Genomic DNA, 23,723 nt, shown 5'->3' with positions numbered 1-23,723 from the left:
TAAAGTAAAAAACTTAAGAAAATCACAGCTGAACTGTGATCTTGAGACATGAAATGAAATAAAATAAAATATTATTTGAGTGCAAGGTATAATATGATGATACTATTTAAACTGAGTGATGTCTAGATGACATAAACTGAACACAGCATTTTATGTGTGTATAAAATATACTGTAAAGTGATTAACTAAACAACTATTTGACTGTAGTGTATAATTTTCTATTTTTATGGAACATTTTATACCTTTTATGAGATGTGATGTATAGGGGAGGATTTGTATTAGTTTTGAAAGGGGTGGGTAGTGTAAGTACAAGCATGACTAACACCAAACACACACCACACCTTTCAGACAATCCTTGCTGACAAGTGTGACTGATTCTTCACCATTTGCCATTCCATAGAGGTTGCTAAGATCTTTCTTTGGGGACTTCAAAGGCGAAGGTGAGAATGTCCATTCTGTAGGAGATGTTTAACACCATACCTCCTCCAGTTTCTCACTCAAGCACCGGCTAAGTAGGGATCCTGGGGAAGGGGGTTGGGAGGGGTTTCCTGTCTTTGGGGCTATCTTTTTTCTCTTCTTTGATGTTAGCAACCATTTCTATTTTTTCCTTTCTTACTTCTCATCTGAGTACCAGTCAATCTTTCCCTCTATACATATTCATATACTTCTTGCTGAAGTCCTTATTTTCTGTGGTTTCCAATACGCTTCAACTTATTTCACATAAATAGGCCCAAGAATCAGAATACACAGACACACTTACGCATACACACAACGAAACACAAAGACGCAAACAATGGATGTACAGATAAAATTGATGTAAGAACTGTCACTGTGGTAGGGAGAAAGAATGTACACACAGAGAAATATCCACACGTGGCTGTTTATTGTGATGGTTCTACATCACCTAGTTACTTGAGAAAACTATCCTGTAGATATTTATTAACATGTATATACAGAAAATATATGTATAAGAACAATGATGATTCTATATAGCATATGTACATAAGGATATAAAAACTATGATAATTCCACATCAGGGATACATAAGAAGGAAGTGCGAGTAGCTAAAGAGAGCATAAGCCAAGGAGGAACTAATGAGCATAAGCCAGGGAGGAATTAATTGTGATAATTATTTAGGAATGTGAGTCGAACATTTGTTCTGATGATTTGTAGGATAGTGGGGCAAGTATAGCATAAGTAAATGTATGATATATTGGATAATATATATGTGGTGTATACTAGATGTGTAGGATTGGATGCGTAATGGAGGACTCTGGGGGATTAAATGAAGTATTAAGAATTGAGTGTTAAGTGTGAAACAGATTTAGTTTCCAGACAATATTTAATTATAGTGTACATAAAAATGTATACTAGGGTAATGAACCATGAGGCCTACTCAGGAAGAATAAGGAGGGCACACCCAACATGTATTGGATGTAAAAGGGCAGATAGGCAGACCTAAGAAAGGCTGACCTATACTGTACAGACAGGGGCACCTAGAAAGGGATTGACCTATACCTCAGGAAAATAGGAATTAAAAATGGGGCGTACCTGCCAAAACAGAAGGAAAAAGGGTACTCATAGGATCAACCCGTATGTAAGGTATAGGTATTGTTCCTAGAGGGGAAAGGACAGTATTGTAACAAAAGTCACAAAATTTAGTAGAGATTATTCTGGTAAGTTTGGATTCTCTATTCCACTAGCAATGTTATGTTTTATGTTTATGAATGTCGGAAAGGACACTTACATTTTGCCAGAGTTCCTCCACACTACAAGCCATGGTAGATACTGAAACTAATAAGTCCAAAAGAAAAACCAGTACAGAGAAACAGAGTAAAGAATGACATAATTAATTGTCTATGACACCTGGAGTTTGTGACTGGAAATCAATAATGTTGTCCACACGATTCCTAAATATAAAAGTAATAACTCCAATAGTAGGTGAAATGCTCAGATAGTTATCATCAACACGAAGAAAGAAGAGCTAGATATTAAGTAAACGATTACTACAAGAAATATAATGTATACTATTTAAAATGTGAATTAGTGTTATGGGAGATATTAATGTACATAATGAATATGCATAAAATATCGCATGTTCGAGCAAAGGAGAGGCCTCGAGAATTTCGGAATAAATTCTAGAGACATACAGTCTTCCACAGTCCCAAACACTTGATATTTTAAGTACGAGTGTGGGAGAGTGGAGATGTGTGTGCCGTGCCACCAGCTTTTGCATGTGCAGGAACTTTCAGTTCAATAGTGCATGATTCTAGTTTAAAATGACAGTGGACAATTGCGTACACTTATTCCCAAAGTTTTGCAGAAGGATATGTTGTCATTTTTCCACCAAGGAGACTGGGGAATTGTTCACACTAAACAGTTAGCACGACAACACTGTTATTGGTAGGGCACGGATGCCTACATTGAATAGATGACATCACAGTGTTGCACATGCACGGACAACCAGTCAGCTCCACCACAGACATTCTCAGCTTGGCCTAAGACTCAATCCCTATGGCAATGAGTGCACATGGATTTTGCAGGACCATTTGGGAACACTCGTAGGCTCATAGTGGTAGATTCATTCAGCAAGTTCCCATTTCCAGTGGCAGCTATGGCCTCTACCACATCACCTAGCACCATTCAAACATTGTCCTCCATGTTTTGCATAGGTTTGCCAGAAGTAATTGTCAGACAATGGACCACAGTTCACTTCTGTCAGAAGTACTTGTGTCGGACAACAGACCACAGTTCACTTCACGTGAATTTCAACAGTTTTGTGAATGAAATGGTGTTCGTTATCTAAAAAGTACTCAGCTTCACCCCAGTCCAACGAAGAAGCAGAATGCTCTGTATGCACTTATAAACAACAGATGGCCAAGCTTCGCACCACCCATACACAGGAACAGGCACTGCAACTCTTTCTTGCCTTGTACCGCTCCCACCCACGAGATGGACCACCACCAGTGGATGCTGCTAAACTTAATACACCCACCACTGCACGTCCCGATGGTTTGCAGCACCACTGTCAGAACCAAATTTTTGCATGTTATTTGCCCTGTGATTCTGCTGCTTTTCTTCTCTGAGAATCATGGCCATAGAGGACCGCATGGCCTTCGCAGCCCAGCTGCCCACTGGTGCCATCAGAGCAACCCAGGAGGAGTGGATGGACGATGTGCCCTCACTCCCACCATACCCATTCGCTGACCCGATGGACATGAACCCATTGTCGCCGTCATCTCCCCACGACATGCCCTCAGGCCTGCACGTGTGCCCAGGCAGCAGTTTTCCAGAGTGTTCCTGTTGCCTCAGAAGCCGGATGGCAGGGTGCGGTTGGGAGCATGCCATCCTCCACAGTCACGGTTCCTGGCTCATTTCTACATGCAGGATCTCCCCCCCCCCCCCCTCTCCCACATTGCTGCTTGTGTCTTCCCTACACAACAAGGGTGTGGTATTTCGGGCCGAGGGGGAGGTGAGGGGGGGGGGGTTAATGTGCTGGCGTAAGCTGTCATCAGCACATCGACTGGCTAAGAAGCACAAGATCGATTCGTACGTGCTGGATTAAGCGTGTCTGTCACAAGAGGGTCCAGAGACGCACCCACAAGCAACACGCTCCCAACACCCTCTCAACGGCATGTATTTAGGCCACTGCCACTAACCGGAGGGCCTCACCCAGTCACCTAGTTGACGTCTGTCAGCATACTCACAGAGCGTGTGTTTAGTTCATCACAGGCTACAACAGTACATAGTGACCATATTAGTGACTATAGTAGGACTATTACTTATGAGCTTGTACCACAAACATGACTATTCAAGTTAAGTAAATGTTCCAGTTCACGTAAATAAAGAACCATATTAATCCACATGTGCGTTTGTGCCGAATAAAGAGGATACCAGCCACCCATAACAACATCCTCTCCCTTGCTTCCTTGCAGTACATTACTCTACATCATGACCGTTCAGATACGGTTATTACTGTAATAATCTTAGACATTCTACACCCTAGTGACACACACTCATCAAGGCTTTACGAAATGCAAAAATAAATCAATCATAAAATTCACTTCAAAAATAATTATTTCAAATAATCAATAAAGAAATTAAAATTCCTACTCCACACTGTGATAGAATGAATTAGACACTAATAGCACCTGTCCTATTTCTAAATTCAATGACACTATTAGAATTCATTAGAAAAACACCTTTACTCTAATGTTGTTCATTGAAGTTAACATTTAAAAGAAGCATCTCAATTCAGAATAAACTCACTTCAAGGCATCATCATCAATACAAGTCAGTTGTTGCACTAAGAATTTTTGCACATCTACTAACAATCAATGTAAGCTCTCCCCACCACTAGGTAATATTTACTTCAGATCTTATTTTAATGCAGTGTTGTACCATGTCAAATTTAACATTGACAGATCACTAGATTTTTTAATTGCATTGAATTACTCATGCTTCCAGCAGAATTACATGAATTTATTTTATTTTTACAGCATACTGCCCATAGGAATTAATGACACAATGGTAAAAACATGAGGGAGACACTTACCATGGATATTGACTCAGTAGGTAATTCATCTACTTCCTCTTTTTTAATGCAGACAGTTTTCCTGTGGTCCATGCCTGCTGATCTACTCACCTGTGAAACAAGCAATCTGATAAAAATAGCCATACTCAGGATCATGGTATATGACCCTACTGTGAGAACTATAAGAGACTTGTATAATTTTTTTTTTTTTTTTTTTTTGCATGAACACTACCTTTTACTTTGTGATCAAAGCAAGTAAAACATTATGGTGAATTTATTACATAAAACTGTTAAGTGTAGTTGGTCTGTATTTTGTAAATGAAGCCAGAAGGATTAAAACTGAGCTTACGATCTTTCACTTGATGTATACTAGTGACTTTTTTAAATATCTTCATGTATACCATAACCCAAGAGGTTTATAATAATGTCGTAGTTCACAAAAGGAAAGGCAGACCAGAGTTTGCACTGATCTTAATCATACATGCTATTTTACACATCCTTACTCTCTAAACCTACATTTCATTTAGTACTTTGTTCATACTATTATTTAATTTTATACTAGCCCAAGCTGGTGAGCCATATATTTATCATACAATTCAATATGCATTTTTAACACTACTGTTACTTTGAAACTTTTTCCATTCACATTTGCTTCTGGTTGTATACGCAGTTTGGTGAAACTGCTGCCAAACTGGAATCTGTATCCACTCACTACAGAAAAACCGTACTTTAGTCTGCAGAATGTACACAAAAGTTCCAATTTTCTATTATCACCAGGACTTAACATTGGTTACTTTTCTCTAACAAAACTGATTTAGTGAAATGACTTTCTCCAAAGTGTAAACTGATATTCTGATGATGTGAAATACTTTTTGCCAGTGAAAATTACATTTAGCTGATCCTATCTCCAGTTACTTTTTTCCTTTTTCCAGCATTTTTATATGAAATTATATTAAAATGTGCAAATTACTTCTAATAGCTATTAACACATGGCCTACAAAATTGTAAAGCAGAAAGGACTAGACGAACACACACAGCTCACTAAAAGTCCACAGAAAATTCAACATAACATATCCAACATTTTCTTCCATCCCAACAAAATGAATCCCTGAAATGAGGACTAGTGTAGCAGGGGATACAACCCGTCGGCTTTGGACTATGACGTCACAAGTGGCCAATCGAGAAGTGATTCTTCTTAGTGTTGTAGCTCCCTTCAGTGGCTGATAAGTGTTTTTTGGCTTTTTTAAAAAAAATCTCACGAGATAGAATAAACAGATCCACTTTATTAAGCAATCAGTAAAAAAACGAAACTGAAACATAACAGCAAAAGCGAAAATGGTAAACTGCTCTCTGGCGACTTGTGACGTCATTGTCCAAAGCCGACGGGTTGTATCCCCTGCTGCACTAGACCCCTGAAATGTAATCGCTGGGGGTACTTATACTGGAAGTACTAAAAACACAACTGTCATGCTACAATCTGGAGGAATGGTACATCCTAAAAAATACTGTGACTTGGTTCAGTGCACATAAACTTACACTACATGCAAAGAAAACAAATAAAAATACTCAGGATGAAGACATTAATCTACAACTGAATGACAGACCAATAGAAAGAGAGTAGTTTGTGCAACTGTTATGAATGTGTATGGATGAAGCTGTAAATTGAAATTACCGTATATGATTCCTTACACAGATACTTAACTCGGCCTGCTTTGCACTTTAGAAGCCATCATAATGGAATACTTAAGATATTTTCATTCCATTACTTATATGAAATAGCATTCTGGGCCACCCCAAAAATCTAAAAAAAAAAAAATTATCTTAAAATGGGCTGTTTGAATCATCACCTTCAGTCCACTAACACCTCATTCCTGGAAATTAGGAATACTTATTCTGTCATCATTCTATATATCTATATGTGTACTCTTAGCCAAAGCAAATCAAAGCAACCTCCAAACAAATACTGACCACCACAACTATAAGAAGAAACAGGAATGATCACATACAACAAATAGGAAGTACAAATTCAGAAGCATGTAAGCTATATGGGTACTAAGTTCTGCTAATAATGTTGCTCCTCAGTAGATGAATATCTTGAAGATCAAGAAAATGATTTTATTAACTAATCTCCAATATAGTTTATGTAGGTATAATGCTGTTGTGTTATAAATCATGTAAGATGTTTCTATCTTTGTATGATTTAGTTTATGCTATACACTTTACTATCTACATTACTATTTATTCTATATACAGTTATTACTAGGAAACAAATTATTATACACTATTCATATGCAAAGAAATTTTAAATTTACTGGAGGGTGATTCCATGTCAAATCAACCAATTGTACCACATGATTTGAACCATCGCCTCTCGGATTTGGATGAATTTTTTTTTAGGTAATGTACCCACTAACACTAGTTTAGATTTGAAATTTCAAATTTTTCTGACCTTTGGTTTTTGAGTTTCAAGGGTTTAAATATAAAAAAAACCCTCTGTTTTTGATTAATCGATGAATGTTTTAAAATGCTGTAGCTCAAAAACTATACAACCTAGAGATCTCAAACTTGCACCATTGTTTTCCTCTAAAAATTCCCTTCAATTTTATATGTAACACGACTATGCTACCTAAATCTGAAAATTTTAAACTATTCCAAAAAACATTTTTTGGAATTTCCAAAATTAGTACCCTCTTTTTTTTTTTTTTTTTTTATAAAAATTGTTTGTGTTGTCCAGTCTAACTGACTACATTCATGCAAAATTTCAAGATGGGATCTCAATGGGTTCTTGTATAAAATAATATTTTACTACCACAATACACACTAGTGAAGTGAAAAGCAGACTATTTCTGTGCTATGAATACTAAGGTAGGCCTATGTAATTCTAACAAACTTAAATTATTATGTTAGCCGTTTTATGCAACATTACCCTCTTATTGTTTGTTAATTCATTAAATGATATAGTGTTGTTTTAATTTAATGTTCATGATTCTTTTAACTATGCATCAGAAGGAAGTGAGCACATTTTAATTGGTAATATATGTGCTACAAGTTAAAATTTTGAATAAAGCCACTCACCTTCATCCTTAGTTGTAACTGACAGAGATTATCTTTTTCTTGGTTTTACAGTGTTATTTGTAATCATTTACAACAAGTTCCTCATATTAGAAATTGGCATATAAGTAATTTCACTTGGGAAAAAGATTAACTTGTTGATATTTGCATGGATAGAACTGTATTTCTAATACTAATTCGTATTTACAAAGTTAATACACATGATATTTGTACAACTTACTGTGTAGTGAGGGTAGGTGTAACATAATTTAAACATGCTTCTTTTAAGATATTTTTCCAAAGCAAGAGAAGACAACTTCATTCTTTAGCACTTAAAGTGTAAGTTCTTCCCGTAGCTGTTGTTGGATTCGCTGTTTGTAAAAGAGTGTTTCCTGGGACATCTAATATATCTCTTGGTTGTGGATAGTGAAAAGACTGGGCTGGACCCTTTGGGTGTAAAAAATTTATTCAGTACATGTCATTGTATTTTTCTTAAATGCATCCTAGCCACCAAAAGTCGTCATATGGTACTGTCACAAAACCAGCAGTAATATTTTTCATATGTGACAGTGTTATTTGGTTCAGTGCTGTCACATATTCAAGAGACTCATCCAGACTAAAATGATTCCATGTCAAATCAACACACTTTAAATAAAAATTTTACCTCACCCTCTTAGATTTTACTGAAAGTTGGTATACTTACAGTTGGTGCTGAAACTAAGAAAAATACCAAATTTCAATGTTTTACCTCAAACTATTCGTGAAATATGGTCATGTAAACTTTTCAAAAACTGGCCAAAAATATGTGAAGAGACTTTTTTTAAATAGCCCTAGGGGCTTCCCTAATTGAGCTAGAGAACTGGGAAAGGTGTCATTTTGTACCATTTTTCATGCTCTTTTCAGTGATAGACAAAAAAACATAGCTTCTAATTAATAACATTTTTCAAAATGGTAATTAATACACTCCGGGAAATTGAAATAAGAACACCGTGAATTCATTGTCCCAGGAAGGGGAAACTTTATTGACACATTCCTGGGGTCAGATACATCACATGATCACACTGACAGAACCACAGGCACATAGACACAGGCAACAGAGCATGCGGAATGTCGGCACTAGTACAGTGTATATCCACCTTTCGCAGCAATGCAGGCTGCTACTCTCCCATGGAGACGATCGTAGAGATGCTGGATGTAGTCCTGTGGAACGGCTTGCCATGCCATTTCCACCTGGCGCCTCAGTTGGACCAGCGTTCGTGCTGGACGTGCAGACCGCGTGAGACGACGCTTCATCCAGTCCCAAATATGCTCAATGGGGGACAGATCCGGAGATCTTGCTGGCCAGGGTAGTTGACTTACACCTTCTAGAGCACGTTGGGTGGCACGGGATACATGCGGACGTGCATTGTCCTGTTGGAACAGCAAGTTCCCTTGCCGGTCTAGGAATGGTAGAACGATGGGTTCGATGACAGTTTGGATGTACCGTGCACTATTCAGTGTCCCCTCGATGATCACCAGTGGTGTACGGCCAGTGTAGGAGATCGCTCCCCACACCATGATGCCGGGTGTTGGCCCTGTGTGCCTCGGTCGTATGCAGTCCTGATTGTGGCGCTCACCTGCACGGCGCCAAACACACATACGACCATGATTGGCACCAAGGCAGAAGCGACTCTCATCGCTGAAGACGACACGTCTCCATTCGTCCCTCCATTCACGCCTGTCGCGACACCACTGGAGGCGGGCTGCACGATGTTGGGGCGTGAGCGGAAGACGGCCTAACGGTGTGCGGGACCGTAGCCCAGCTTCATGGAGACGGTTGCGAATGGTCCTCGCCGATACCCCAGGAGCAACAGTGTCCCTAATTTGCTGGGAAGTGGCGGTGCGGCCCCCTACGGCACTGCGTAGGATCCTACGGTCTTGGCGTGCATCCGTGCGTCGCTGCGGTCCGGTCCCAGGTCGACGGGCACGTGCACCTTCCGCCGACCACTGGCGACAACATCGATGTACTGTGGAGACCTCACGCCCCACGTGTGAGCAATTCGGTGGTACGTCCACCCGGCCTCCCGCATGCCCACTATACGCCCTCGCTCAAAGTCCGTCAACTGCACATACGGTTCACGTCCACGCTGTCGCGGCATGCTACCAGTGTTAAAGACTGCGATGGAGCTCCGTATGTCACGGCAAACTGGCTGACACTGACGGCGGCGGTGCATAAATGCTGCGCAGCTAGCGCCATTCGACGGCCAACACCACAGTTCCTGGTGTGTCCGCTGTGCTGTGCGTGTGATCATTGCTTGTACAGTCCTCTCGCAGTGTCCGGAGCAAGTATGGTGGGTCTGACACACCGGTGTCAATGTGTTCTTTTTTCCATTTCCAGGAGTGTATTTTGATTTAATTTTTTTACAAGAAGGAAAAAATTTAAAATTTTCAAAATATTTCCATAACTACTTCATAGTGTTGTAAACCACATGGCAAAATATAAATGTGGGGTGATGATGGGTTCATTGTTAAAAAAAATTATTCCGGACTCTTGTTTTTCACTAACGGCCATAGTTTGAACAAACTGACCTTTAAGGTAGTACGTCAGTAGAGGACCATATCCATAGGACTCGATGTCTGTACAATAATTCAGAGACTGGAGCCATTGTTGAGATGATGTAGTCTGCATTGTTACCTTCTAAGCCTTTGTGTGCCTACAGCATTATGGTGCACTGTGGTTTTAGTGCAAATCAATTGTTACCTCTGTGTTGATCAGTCTGTATCTATTATATTTAATAGTTCATTTTCAAGTAAATCTATACATTGAAGGACAGTTTACAAGTGGTTTTTGTATAAATATGGAACCAAGTAAAAAGTGCAGTGCTGTAAGAGTGCAGTGTTGTAACCCATTTATTAGAGACAGAAAAAATCTGAGAAATGTCACAACATGGATGACCAAATTATTTCCTCAAATACCAAGTGGTGCCAAGATTTGTGATAAATGTAGGAAAGATGTAACCAAATTGAAAAATATACCAGAGCCCATCAGTGATGAAAGTGTTCAAGAAGAATCTTCTGGATCAGAGATAATCATCTGAGACCAAGACCCTGACTTCACTCCAACTTCAGTAGCTGTTAAAACATTTAACACAACACTTCAAGAACTAGGTGAGTCCCCAATTGACAAGAGAAAACTAACATCTAGGCATTACGCCAAATCAAAGGTGTAGAAAATCTCATCAATGACACGTAAACTTTTTGTTGCTCCAGAAACTTCTTCCTCAGATACTGATGAATCCGTTCTTGAAAATCTTAAAAGAAACTTTAAAAATTCTATAAGTAGAGCAAAAAACTAACGATTCTTACAAGTTAACCTGAAAAGTGGAGTGTCAGGAAAATAATGAGGGAATTTAACGCTCCTAATTACATTGTTTGGCAGTCCAAAAAAATTTTAAAAGAAAGAGGATTCATGGAAGGTCCAAACCCAAAACCAGGGAAGTGTTTACCAACAGAAACTGTCAAAACTGTACATTCATTTTATGAAAATGATAAAGTTAGCAGGGCAATGCCAGGTATTAAAGATTGTGTGACAATTACAAAAACAAGTGGAAATAAAACAAAAATATCAAAAAGACTTATTTTGTGTAACCTTAAAGAAGCTTACAAACATTTTAAAGACAAGTTTCCTAACATAAAAATAGGTTTCTCTAAATTTGTTGAGTTGAGACCAAAATATTGTGTATTAGCTAGCTGGAGTGGCACACACACTGTCTGTGTGTGCACAACTCACCAAAACATAAAATTAATGATAGAAAATGCCAAACTAAATACAGTAACAAACAGTAGCTTAAACAACTATAAGCAGTGCATTGCAAAAATGCTTTGCAACCCATCATCAGTTGATTGCAACATGGGAAACTGTGAATACTGCCCAGGAGAAACTGTCATACATAAAATTTTAAAAGACCCTTTTCATGAAAACTTAATTGAACAAGTTCAGTTCCGACAGTAGATGTCAGTTGACCGATGTAATATGGAAATTGTTCAGAAAACTTCCGAAGAATTCATAGATTTATTTTGTAGTAAGATGTTGACTTTGATTCAGCATACTTCATTGCCAAGCAACAACAAACATTCCTTAACCCCACAAGAGAAAACCTTATGGAATCTGAATTTGTTGTCATATCTGATTTTACAGAAAATTATAGTATAGTTCTACAGGATATAGCTCAGAGTTTCCACAGGACAAGACAACAGATTACCATTCATCCTTTAGTTATATATTACAAACAGGAAGAGAAAATTGAGCATATGAGCTTTGTCATTGTTTCTGATTGCCTGGAGCACAATACAACTGCGGTTTACATCTTTCAAATGAAGCTAATTTCATATCTAACAAATAAATTTCAAAAGATTCCAAAAAAGATATACTATTATTCTGACGGTTCTGCCGCTCAGTATAAAAATAAGAAAAACTTCCTGAACCTTTGCCTTTGTGAGGAAGACTTCAACATAAAAGCTGAGTGGCACTTTTCAGCCACAGCACATGGGAAAGGGCCTTGTGATTGAGTAGGGGGTTCAGTAAAGAGGCTGGCAGCTCGTGCAAGTTTGCAAAGGCCATACCAAAATCAGATCCAAACTGCACGAGATCTATTTTAGTGGGCAGTAGATAATATCACAAATCTTGATTTTGGATATTCCACTCAAGAAGACTATGCTGCTTCAGAAATATTCTTAAAAAGCCGACTTGAAGAGGCATTGACAATCGAAGGAACACAGCAATTTCACCCTTTCATTCCCAACACTACATCAAAATTAATAGTCAAATACTTCTCAGGTGATATGCAGAGTTGGGAGAGGGAAGTAACTACATCACCAGACAAACTGAAGTTACAAGAAGTATCAGGCTATGTAACCACTGTATATGGCAGAAACTGGTGGCTTGGGTGCATTTTAGAAAAAAACAAAGAACTTGATGAAGTGAAAATAATTCTTCTTCATCCATGTGGACCAGCTAAGTCATTCTCTCATCCTGCACATGTGGATGTCCTGTGGGTGTCAGTTGTGGATGTTCTCACAAAAGTGAATCCATTTACTCCGACAGGGAGAACATACATTCTTAATGAAAATGATGTAAACCAAACCCAGTCAGCTTTATTAAAATGTGAAGTTCCAAGACAATTTATTGGGAAATTGCTTTCAACTCAAAACTTAATTTTTGTCTCAGGTTAGTGTTAATGTAATTTTATAGAAAGCTGTTTCAAAATTATTGTTAGCACCTATTGTGTTAAATTTTGCTATGTACAGATACCTGTTACTCAAAAACAAGCATTACGTATTTAATTTGTTTAATAGTTCCATTTCAAACATCATGGACCAGAACTATTGTGTAAATACTTGTACTTATTCATACTTTATTTCAGTTTGTAGTTACATGCTCAATTTCTTGTTTTTGTTATATTGGTTAGTATACTGTTAGTGAAGTGGTGTTGTTGTGGTCTTCAGTCCTGAGACTGGTTTGATGCAGCTCTCCATGCTACTCTATCCTGTGCAAGCTTCTTCATCTCCCAGTACCTACTGCAACCTACATCCTTCTGAATCTGCTTAGTGTATTCATCTCTTGGTCTCCCTCTACGATTTTTACCCTCCACGCTGCCCTCCAATACTAAATTGGTGATCCCTTGATGCCTCAGAACATGTCCTACCAACCGATCCCTTCTTCTGGTCAAGTTGTGCCACAAACTTCTCTTCTCCCCAATCCTATTCAATACTTCCTCATTAGTTATGTGATCTACCCATCTAATCTTCAGCATTCTTCTGTAGCACCACATTTCGAAAGCTTCTATTCTCTTCTTGTCCAAACTATTTATCGTCCATGTTTCACTTCCATACATGGCTACACTCCATACAAATACTTTCAGAAACGACTTCCTGACACTTAAATCTATACTCGATGTTAACAAATTTCTCTTCTTCAGAAACGCTTTCCTTGCCATTGCCAGCCTACATTTTATATCCTCTCTACTTCGACCATCATCAGTTATTTTGCTCCCCAAATAGCAAAACTCCTTTACTACTTTAAGTGCCTCATTTCCTAATCTAATTCCCTCAGCATCACTCGACTTAATTAGACTACATTCCATTATCCTTGTTTTGCTTTTGTTGATGTTCATCTTATATCCTCCTTTCAAGACACTGTCCATTCCATTCAACTGCTCTTCCAAGTCCTTTGCTGTCTCTGACAGAATTACAATGTCATCGGCGAACCTCAAAGTTTTTATTTCTTCTCCATGAATTTTAATACCTACTCCGAATTTTTCTTTTGTTTCCTTTACTGCTTGCTCAATATACAGATTGAACAACATCGGGGAGAGGCTACAACCCTGTCTTACTCCCTTCCCAACCACTGCTTCCCTTTCATGTCTCTCGACTCTTATAACTGCCATCTGGTTTCTGTACAAATTGTAAATAGCCTTTCGCTCCCTGTATTTTACCCCTGCCACCTTTAGAATTTGAAAGAGAGTATTCCAGTCAACATTGTCACAAGCTTTCTCTAAGTCTACAAATGCTAGAAACGTAGGTTTGCCTTTCCTTAATCTTTCTTCTAAGATAAGTCGTAAGGTCAGTATTGCCTCACGTGTTCCAGTGTTTCTACGGAATCCAAACTGATCTTCCCCGAGGTTGGCTTCTACTAGTTTTTCCATTCGTCTGTAAAGAATTCGTGTTAGTATTTTGCAGCTGTGACTTATTAAGCTGATAATTCGGTAATTTTCACATCTGTCAACACCTGCTTTCTTTGGGATTGGAATTATTATATTCTTCTTGAAGTCTGAGGGTATTTCGCCTGTTTCATACATTTTGCTCACCAGATGGTAGAGTTTTGTCAGGACTGGCTCTCCCACGGCCGTCAGTAGTTCCAATGGAATATTGTCTACTCCGGGGGCCTTGTTTCGACTCAGGTCTTTCAGTGCTCTGTCAAACTCTTCACGCAGTATCATATCTCCCATTTCATCTTCATCTACATCCTCTTCCATTTCCATAATATTGTCCTCAAGTACATCGCCCTTGTATAGACCCTCTATATACTCCTTCCACCGTTCTGCTTTCCCTTCTTTGCTTAGAACTGGATTTCCATCTGAGCTCTTGATATTCATACAAGTCGTTCTCTTATCTCCAAAGGTCTCTTTAATTTTCCTGTAGGCGGTATCTATCTTACCCCTAGTGAGATAGGCCTCTACATCCTTACATTTGTCCTCTAGCCATCCCTGCTTAGCCATTTTGCACTTCCTGTCGATCTCATTTTTGAGACGTTTGTATTCCTTTTTGCCTGTTTCACTTACGGCATTTTTATATTTTCTCCTTTCATCAATTAAATTCAATATTTCTTCTGTTACCCAAGGATTTCTCCTAGCCCTCGTCTTTTTACCTACTTGATCCTCTGCTGCCTTCACTACTTCATCCCTCAAAGCTACCCATTCTTCTTCTACTGTATTTATTTCCCCCATTCCTGTCAATTGCTCCCTTATGCTCTCCCTGAATCTCTGTACAACCTCTGGTTCTTTTAGTTTATCCAGGTCCCATCTCCTTAAATTCCCACCTTTTTGCAGTTTCTTCAGTTTTAATCTACAGGTCATAACCAATAGATTGTGGTCAGAGTCCACATCTGCCCCTGGAAATGTCTTACAATTTAAAACCTGGTTCCTAAATCTCTGTCTTACCATTATATAATCAATCTGATACCTTTTAGTATCTCCAGGGTTCTTCTATGTATACAACCTTCTTTCATGATTCTTAAACCAAGTGTTAGTTATGATTATGTTGTGCTCTGTGCAAAATTCGACCAGGCGGCTTCCTCTTTCATTTCTGTCCCCCAATCCATATTCACCTACTATGTTTCCTTCTCTCCGTTTTCCTACACTCGAATTCCAGTCACCCATGACTATTAAATTTTCGTCTCCCTTCACAATCTGAATAATTTCTTTTATTTCATCATATATTTCTTCAATTTCTTCGTCATCTGCAGAGCTAGTTGGCATATAAACTTGTACTACTGTAGTAGGCGTGGGCTTCGTATCTATCTTGGCCACAATAATGCGTTCACTATGCTGTTTGTAGTAGCTTACCCGCATTCCTATTTTCCTATTCATTATTAAACCTACTCCTGCATTACCCCTATTTGATTTTGTGTTTATAACCCTGTAGTCGCCTGACCAGAAGTCTTGTTCCTCCTGCCACCGAACTTCACTAATTCCCACTATATCTAACTTCAACCTATCCATTTCCCTTTTTAAATTTTCTAACCTACCTGCCCGATTAAGGGATCTGACATTCCACGCTCCGATCCGTAGAACGCCAGTTTTCTTTCTCCTGATAACGACATCCTCTTGAGTAGTCCCCGCCCGGAGATCCGAATGGGGGACTATTTTACCTCCGGAATATTTTACCCAAGAGGACGCCATCATCATGTAATCATACAGTAAAGCTGCATGCCCTCGGGAAAAATTACGGCTGTAGTTTCCCCTTGCTTTCAGCCGTTCGCAGTACCAGCACAGCAAGGCCGTTTTGGTTATTGTTACAAGGCCAGATCAGTCAATCATCCAGACTGTTGCCCTTGCAACTACTGAAAAGGCTGCTGCCCCTCTTCAGGAACCACACGTTTGTCTGGCCTCTCAACAGATACCCCTCCGTTGTGGTTGCACCTACGGTACGGCTATCTGTATCGCTGAGGCACGCAAGCCTCCCCACCAACGGCAAGGTCCATGGTTCATGGGGGAAGTGGTATGAAATTTAAAAAAAACAATCAACTTCATTATAAAATAAGCTGATTAGTTTTGGTTTAATAAGGTGATGTTTTGACATTTCTAATACTTATTTTACTTACCTTTCAGTATATTTTAAAGGAATTCCTGTTTGTTAAAGGTCAATTTGGTCAAACTAGGGCCGTTCGTGAAAAACAAGAGTCCGGAATAATTTTTTTTAACAATGAACCCATCATCGTCCCAGATTTATATTTTGCCATGTTATTTACAATAGTATGAAGTAGTTATGGAAATATTTTGAAAATTATTAATTATGTACTTTTTGTAAAAAAATTAAAATTAAATCAAAATATTAATTAATATTTTGAACAAGGTTATTAATTATAAGCTATGTTTTGTTGTATATCCCTGGAAAGACCGTGCAAAATGACACCTTTCCCAGTTCTCTAGCTCAATTAGGGTAGCTCCTAGGACAATTTTTAAAAAGTCTGTTCACACTTTTTTGGCTGGTCTTTGAAAAGTTTACATAGCCATATTTCAGGAATGGTTTGAGATAAAAAATTGAAATTTGGTATTTTTCTTAGTCTCAGTGCCCACTATAGGTATACCAACTTTCAGCAAAATCTAAGAGGTGAGGTAAAATAGGTGTGTTGATTTGACACGGAATGACTCAGGGGTTGACAGTAATTTGACTCTCTGTGCAGGGTTTATATGAGTGAAACTTTTGTGTTCCCACAATCGCTTTTGAGTCACTAAACCGAAGAAGTAAGTATTCTATGGTCAGTTCATAATTCTCTGTTGTGCAATATTCAAAGTCAATGTTTTTTATGTTTTCCATGGCAAACACACAAAGTGATTTGGGTGTTAAGATTTGTTGATCATATGGCCTTTGCAAGCTGGCTTTAGCAGCTAGCCGCTTAACAGTTCCGCCAAGCCCATCACACACGCTCTTACCATGGGATGTTGCAAAGAACTCCCACTCTGCCTCAACTTCAAAATCAGTTTTATGCAAACACAAATTAAGGAAGTTTTTCTTATTTTTATATTGTGCAGTGCTGTCATCAGAAAAGTAAGTAATCTTTTTAAGTGCAAAGGGCAAGTTTTGCTTTATGATTTCTAGAAGTTTTTTCTGGAATACATAGAAAGCGACTACATTATGTTTCAGGCAATCTGATATGAAGACATACTGCAGATGTTTTAGTTTTCCCTCCCATTTATAATATATGATGAAGGGATGCAGTGCAGTTCCCCCGTTATATCAAGAGGTAGTGGCCCAAACTAGAGCCTTCACCCTATAAGAAAATCTCACTTTTTTTTATAATAAAAAGTGAATGTCGTACAAAATAGTAAGATTCTTAAGTTATTATTTTATTTTTTGTTCTCACATTAAAATATCATTTAATGAATTAACAAACAATAAGAGGGTAATGTTGCATAAAAAGGCGGAAATACAGAAGCGTCCGATCTTACCCGTCGGCTTTGACCCATGACGTCACAAATATGGCGGAAACGACCATAAACGACAATTCCAATATGGCGGATATAAAAACATCGCATACGTATCATAAACACTGAAATACACAGGTTTCACAAAAAGCCTAATGACTCTAACGGAACAAGCGTGGGAAATTGGGGGTTTTTGGGTGGGGAGAAACTAAATATACACAAATGTAGCCACCGACCGCCATACAAAACCACGCAAAACGACGAAAAAAATCAACATCACAAAACTGACCAAATACCAAAAAACACATTCTTATCCAGAATCAGACACTTCCCTTGACCTACATAGATCTACAGTAACTCCCGATCCCATAAATTAGGATCGAACACTTCCCTTGACCTATATAGCTCAACAGAACCTCCCGATCACATCCCCCGATACAAAACTCAAAAAACACTCCCCTTAAACCTACATACATCTACAACAGCTCCCGATCCCATAAATTAGGATCGAACACTTCCCTTGACCTATATAGCTCAACAGAATCTCCCGATCCCATCCACCAATACAAAAATTAAAAAAAAACCACAAACCATAGCAAACAAACATTTCCCTTAAACCTACATACATCTAAAGCAGCTCACGATCCCATAAATTGGAATCGAACACTTCCTCTGACCTATATAGCTCAACAGAATCTCCCGATCCCATCCCCCAATACAAAACTCAAAAAACACCACTAACCAAAGCAAACAAACACTTCCCTTAACCTACATACAACTACAGCAGCTCCCGATCCCATAAATTGTGATCGAACACTTCCCTTGACCTATATAGCTCAACAGAATCTCCCGATCCCAACACCCAATACAAAAATCAAAAACCACCACAAACCATAACAAACAAACACTTCCCTGAACCTACATACATCTACAGCAGCTCCCGAACCCATAAATTGGGATCGAACACTTCCCTTGACCTATATAGCTCAACAGCAACTCCCGATCCCATCTCCAATTACAAAAATCGACATACTCCACCAAACATTGAGATTAACACTTCCCTCCAGCTATATAGCTCAACACCAGTTACCAATCCCATATTGACCACAACCCATGACCTATGATCTCAAACACATCTTCCAATACAAATACCAATACCAACCTTCACAGCCACAAATCTCAATGAAACACTTCCCTATACCCAATACACAACACATACACCAAAAACAAAACAAAAATGGAACTTACCACAAAAAAGTTCCAGCCCCACAACCTAGATTGGCCACCACAATCACACACACACACACACACACACACACACACACACACACCAACGAAAAAATACTGAACTAAAATAAAAACCCAACCCACCCAAACGTCAACCCCCTCCCCCACAACCCCAAAATAAAAAACCCACAAACATAAACCAAATACAACATAAAAAACATCTCAATCACACACTACAACTCAACAAAAACTTCAACAAAATAGATCCTCCACAACAAAAAGAAAACACACACACACTCTCCCTCCCCCCCCAACTTAACAAACACTATACAACAAAATAAACCACCCACCCCACCCTGAACCACAGCCACCCACCCATCTACCCAGCCCACCCTAACTAACCACTTTCGGCCTATACATTTTACCCACAGCCCTTAAAAAACCCGAACAATGCAATAGCCTTCTGGGACACTCTTCCGCCAACAGTACTCATCTAAATGAGACTGAAGGTTGGAAGAGCGCCTCTTCCCCCTCCCAAGAACTGACTTAACCGCCTCCCACATCCCCTCAGTTGTGTTAGTGCAAGCCCCTGTATCATAATTCTTAAACTCTAAACTGTGGTTCACTACTAAATGAGCATCGGAAACTACTGTGGACCCCGGCTCTACATACTCCTCAATTAACCCCACTAATTCAGCCTTCGACCTCCCCTCCACAACTCTAAAAACACATTCGGAACCCCCACCCCCCGGAACAACAGCCCCCCACACCCAAAGACCAGCCACAGACTTCCCCCTCCCATACTTCCTTTTCCCAAACTGCAACTCGTCCACCTCCACAACCACCCCATGCCCCCCCAACTTACCCCTGTACTTAATAAATTCCGAACACACTTCACGACAAAAGGAATACCAGTCTAAAACAGTCCTCTCACTCACACCAGTCTCAAACGTGCAAAAACTCTGTGGGGATCTATAACAAAAATAATACGTAACAAGCACAATCTCACGCATGCCCAATCTAGACTTCTCGAACCAGGTACCGCGCCTTATGGAACGCCATACGCCATCTTTCCTGCAGCACCACATGTACCCGTCCCTGGTCCGAGAGGCCGGAACTTTAACCAATTTCATCGCCTCACGGCAAAGAGAGCACTTTACAACTTCGGCGATTAATCCGAATAGCTGTAGAAACTTGATCAGGTCTAACGGTGTCTCGCCCATCATCGCCCTCAACCGAACACTATTCATGCGGTCTTTCATATCCATTCCTGAACAAAAAACCACAACCGAATACACTCAATAACAAACTCACCCGACGTACAGCAATTACCATTACATTAACCATCACACAAAACCGTTAACTCACTAATACAAATTCCGCTTCAAAACCACGAACACAGCACTCACCACTGAGCAACAGCAAACTGACCCCAACAAACCAAACAAACGTAAACCATGAACACACCACCAGAGGGCACGACAAACACCCCCACGACATCTACAAACACGCCACAATCACAAACCAAACTCCGCGCCGTAATGACGTCACACACCACAACACGCTTACGTCACGGGTCAAAGCCGACGAGTAAGATCGGAGGTTTCTGTTGACCCAAAAAGGCTAACATAATAATTTAAGTTTGTTACAATTACATAGGCCTACCATAGTATTCATAGCCTAGAAATAGTCTGCTTTTCACCTCACTAGTGTGTATTGCGGTAGTAAAATATTATTTTATACAAGAACCCATTGAGATCCCATCTTGAAATTTTGACATGAATGTAGTCAGTTAGACTGGACAACACAAAAAATTTTTATAAAAAAAATCCGAGGGTACTTATTTTGGAAATTTCAAAAAATGTTTTTTTGGAATAGTTTAAAATTTTCAGATTTAGTTAGCATAGTCATGTTACATATCAAATTGAAGGGAATTTTTAGAGGAAAACAATTGTGCAAGTTTGAGCTCTCTAGGTTGTATTGTTTTTGAGCTACAGAATTTAAACTAGAGTTAGTGGGTACATTACCTGAAAAAAAATTCCTCCAAATCTGAGATATCAAGCTTAAGACTGTTAGTTGATATGAGATGGAATGACCCTGGTGTATGTTCTAAGCAATTTCATTCCATATATTTTAAATTTATATGTATGACTAGTCCAATAATGTTTGTATGATGACAGACACCAAATAAATAAAAAATAAATCAAATCATAGCAAACATTCTTCATGTTCCTAGTATTTTTGGAAACATTACTACATAACGTGAGGCATGCAGGTCAACATAACCGTACTACTTACAGTGAATGTGGCAATTTCACTGTGCGCCTTGCCCCGTCAATCACAACTCTTAACATTGAATTTCGACTTCCGTTTTTCCTGGAGATCGAAGCACATATAAACAGCTCCAATAACTACACACACTATATCACGACCTCAGCCATTTGTTTCACGACGTTACAGGAGTAACATTTTCACAATTTCTGAACAGTACAGGTACTTAAGTGAGATGTACATAAGTACACTACATACTTGTTTAAAAAGTATTTGCTCCCATCTGCAATATGAAAACTTAGAACAAGTGGTTGGATCTGACAAACGTTTCATGAAAAAATCACATATGAAATTCGCACGCCGTCCCAAATCATAACCAAACGCCCGAAATGTGATGTAATAACAGACAATTAAATATAAAACAAAATCACATTCAAATGTGCCCAGTAAATAATTTTAAACCAATACTATAGTGTTTCAACCAGCACATCATCACAAGATGTACGCACACTGCTTCACTCGTAGGTAAAAATTGAAATAACAAAAACTAAGTATTAACTTGGTTCCAAAATAAACTTCCTTGTTTCCTTCGCTCACGTCTGTAACCGCTAGTCGCATATTTATCACCTGAAGAACGTAATAAACAACTTACAGCTAAAACAAAAGATGCAACCGCGGGACAGTCTACTAAAAGTAATACACTTTGGAAGAAACAACTGCTGCTGCTGTTTTGCTGGACTCAAATAAACTCTCAGAGCTTTCCGTCTTTCTAGAAATGCTTTACTTGCTCTTTTTCACAATCTGATACATGCAACTTGATATGATTTTTACGATGGGATATCATGCGTTATTTCACATTGAACTGTGTGTCGTAGATGGCCTGTGCTTTCGGTGGTAATAAATTTTATAATTTAGCAGACATTCTTCGGTGTTGTTCTTTCAGTTTAGGGTTTTATATGCTGGCGACTGCATGACCAAGGTGTTTGTTTCTTTATTGGTGTTGTCATTGTGTCCGTAGTAGTTGCACAGTTATTACAGTTTTTCAAATCTGTCCTTGCAACTACTAAAAATGCTTGCTTACTATACTAACCGTGTTTCGTCTTAGCAACCCTCACACACTCAGTATTATTGACACAACAATATTTTGTTAATACGACTCCTGAAAGTATGAGGCCAAGAACTGCACAATAATACAGCGCAACATTTCTTTGTGGGGTTATTTGGAACTTTACTTCCGTACAGTAGCCAATGTCACGATGCTCCACGACGTGGATGCGTCTTGTGACTGAGTTGCTTGCCTCGCAAAACACAAGCAGAAATCATGCAGAACGGACGAAACAAGCCCGAGAAACTTCCCGAGACTATTTCAGTACATCAGGGACTATTCATGCTAGCATACACACTGACGGAAAAAAATTGCAACACCAAAAATTAATTAACGTAGAGTAATGAAACTTAGGGAATACATTTTTCTAGGTAAAATGTTTAATTGATTATTACTGGAAGATCACATGTTAATGTAACCGCGAGATAAACCATTGAAAATGTGAAATGCTGATACGTTGGTAATCGGAGTAAGCGCCAGAATGTTGAATGCAAGCATGTAAACGTGCGTGTCTTGTGTTGGACAAATGCCGGATGTCAGTTTGTGGGATGGATTTCCATGCCTGTTGCACTTGGTCAGTCAATAAGTGGACAGTCAATGTTGGTTCTGGATGACACTGGAGTTGTCATCCGATGACGCCCCGTATGTGCTCGACTGGAGACTGGTCTGTTGATTGAGCAGGCTAAGACAACAAGTCGACACTGTAGAGCACATTGGGTTAAAACAATGGTTTGCGGGAGAGTGTTATACCGTAGGAAATCACCTCCTAGGGAGTAGAGGTGGCAAAAAATAACGTAACTGATAGAAATAACCGGTTACTGACAAGTAACGGTTACTGCACTAACCGTTCCTCTGATACAGGCAGTTATTTCAATAAATGTCTAATGTCAACAGTTCTATAGGCCATGGGAATAGCTGTGAGACTGCGCGCCATCTGTTGATAAGAACTGTGTACTATATAGTGCGTCTTCGTTACTTTTAGCACAAACAATTAAATAAAGTTAATGTCCGAGCGGTGGCTGATAGGAGCTGCAGTACAGGCATTAACAAATACGGTCGTTCCCTTAAGCCACCGCCTCATATGTCAATTTAGCTTGGACGGGTAGTATAAAGAGAGGTACCATAAGGAATTCGAGGGACTATGGAAATAACTGTCAGAGATCTGTATTTTCCTCTGGCAGTTATCTTTATTGGCTCACAGTTCTCGCTCTCTGGCAGTTATCGGGCTGCCATTACAGGTAACCTGGAAGTTGGTAACGGAATAACTGTGTGGTTGTTGTGTTCCTGACACAGTGACTCCAGTCTTAGACCCCGGTGATATTTCAGAGAGGATAGTTACTGGAGCGAACAA

The 23,723-nt window shown here is 39.2% G+C and overlaps 1 long non-coding RNA gene across 2 annotated transcripts in view; it reads right to left on the bottom strand.

The window, feature by feature from the left end:
- Positions 1–21,939, bottom strand: part of LOC124720274 — a 61,981-nt gene extending 40,042 nt beyond the window's left edge. For both annotated transcript variants that reach the window (XR_007006108.1, XR_007006107.1), the window contains exons 1-2: positions 21,295–21,939; positions 4,556–4,645 (exon numbers count right to left, since the gene is read on the bottom strand). This is a non-coding gene — a long non-coding RNA (uncharacterized LOC124720274). The remainder of the gene's footprint in view (positions 1–4,555; positions 4,646–21,294) is intronic.
- Between the last annotated feature and the right edge of the window lie 1,784 nt (positions 21,940–23,723).

This window comes from Schistocerca piceifrons, chromosome 11 (genome assembly GCF_021461385.2).
Source record: "Schistocerca piceifrons isolate TAMUIC-IGC-003096 chromosome 11, iqSchPice1.1, whole genome shotgun sequence".
NCBI classification, from domain to species: Eukaryota; Metazoa; Arthropoda; class Insecta; order Orthoptera; family Acrididae; genus Schistocerca; species Schistocerca piceifrons.
Note: the sequence above shows the minus strand (reverse complement) of the source record. Positions and strands in the feature narration are given on the sequence as shown.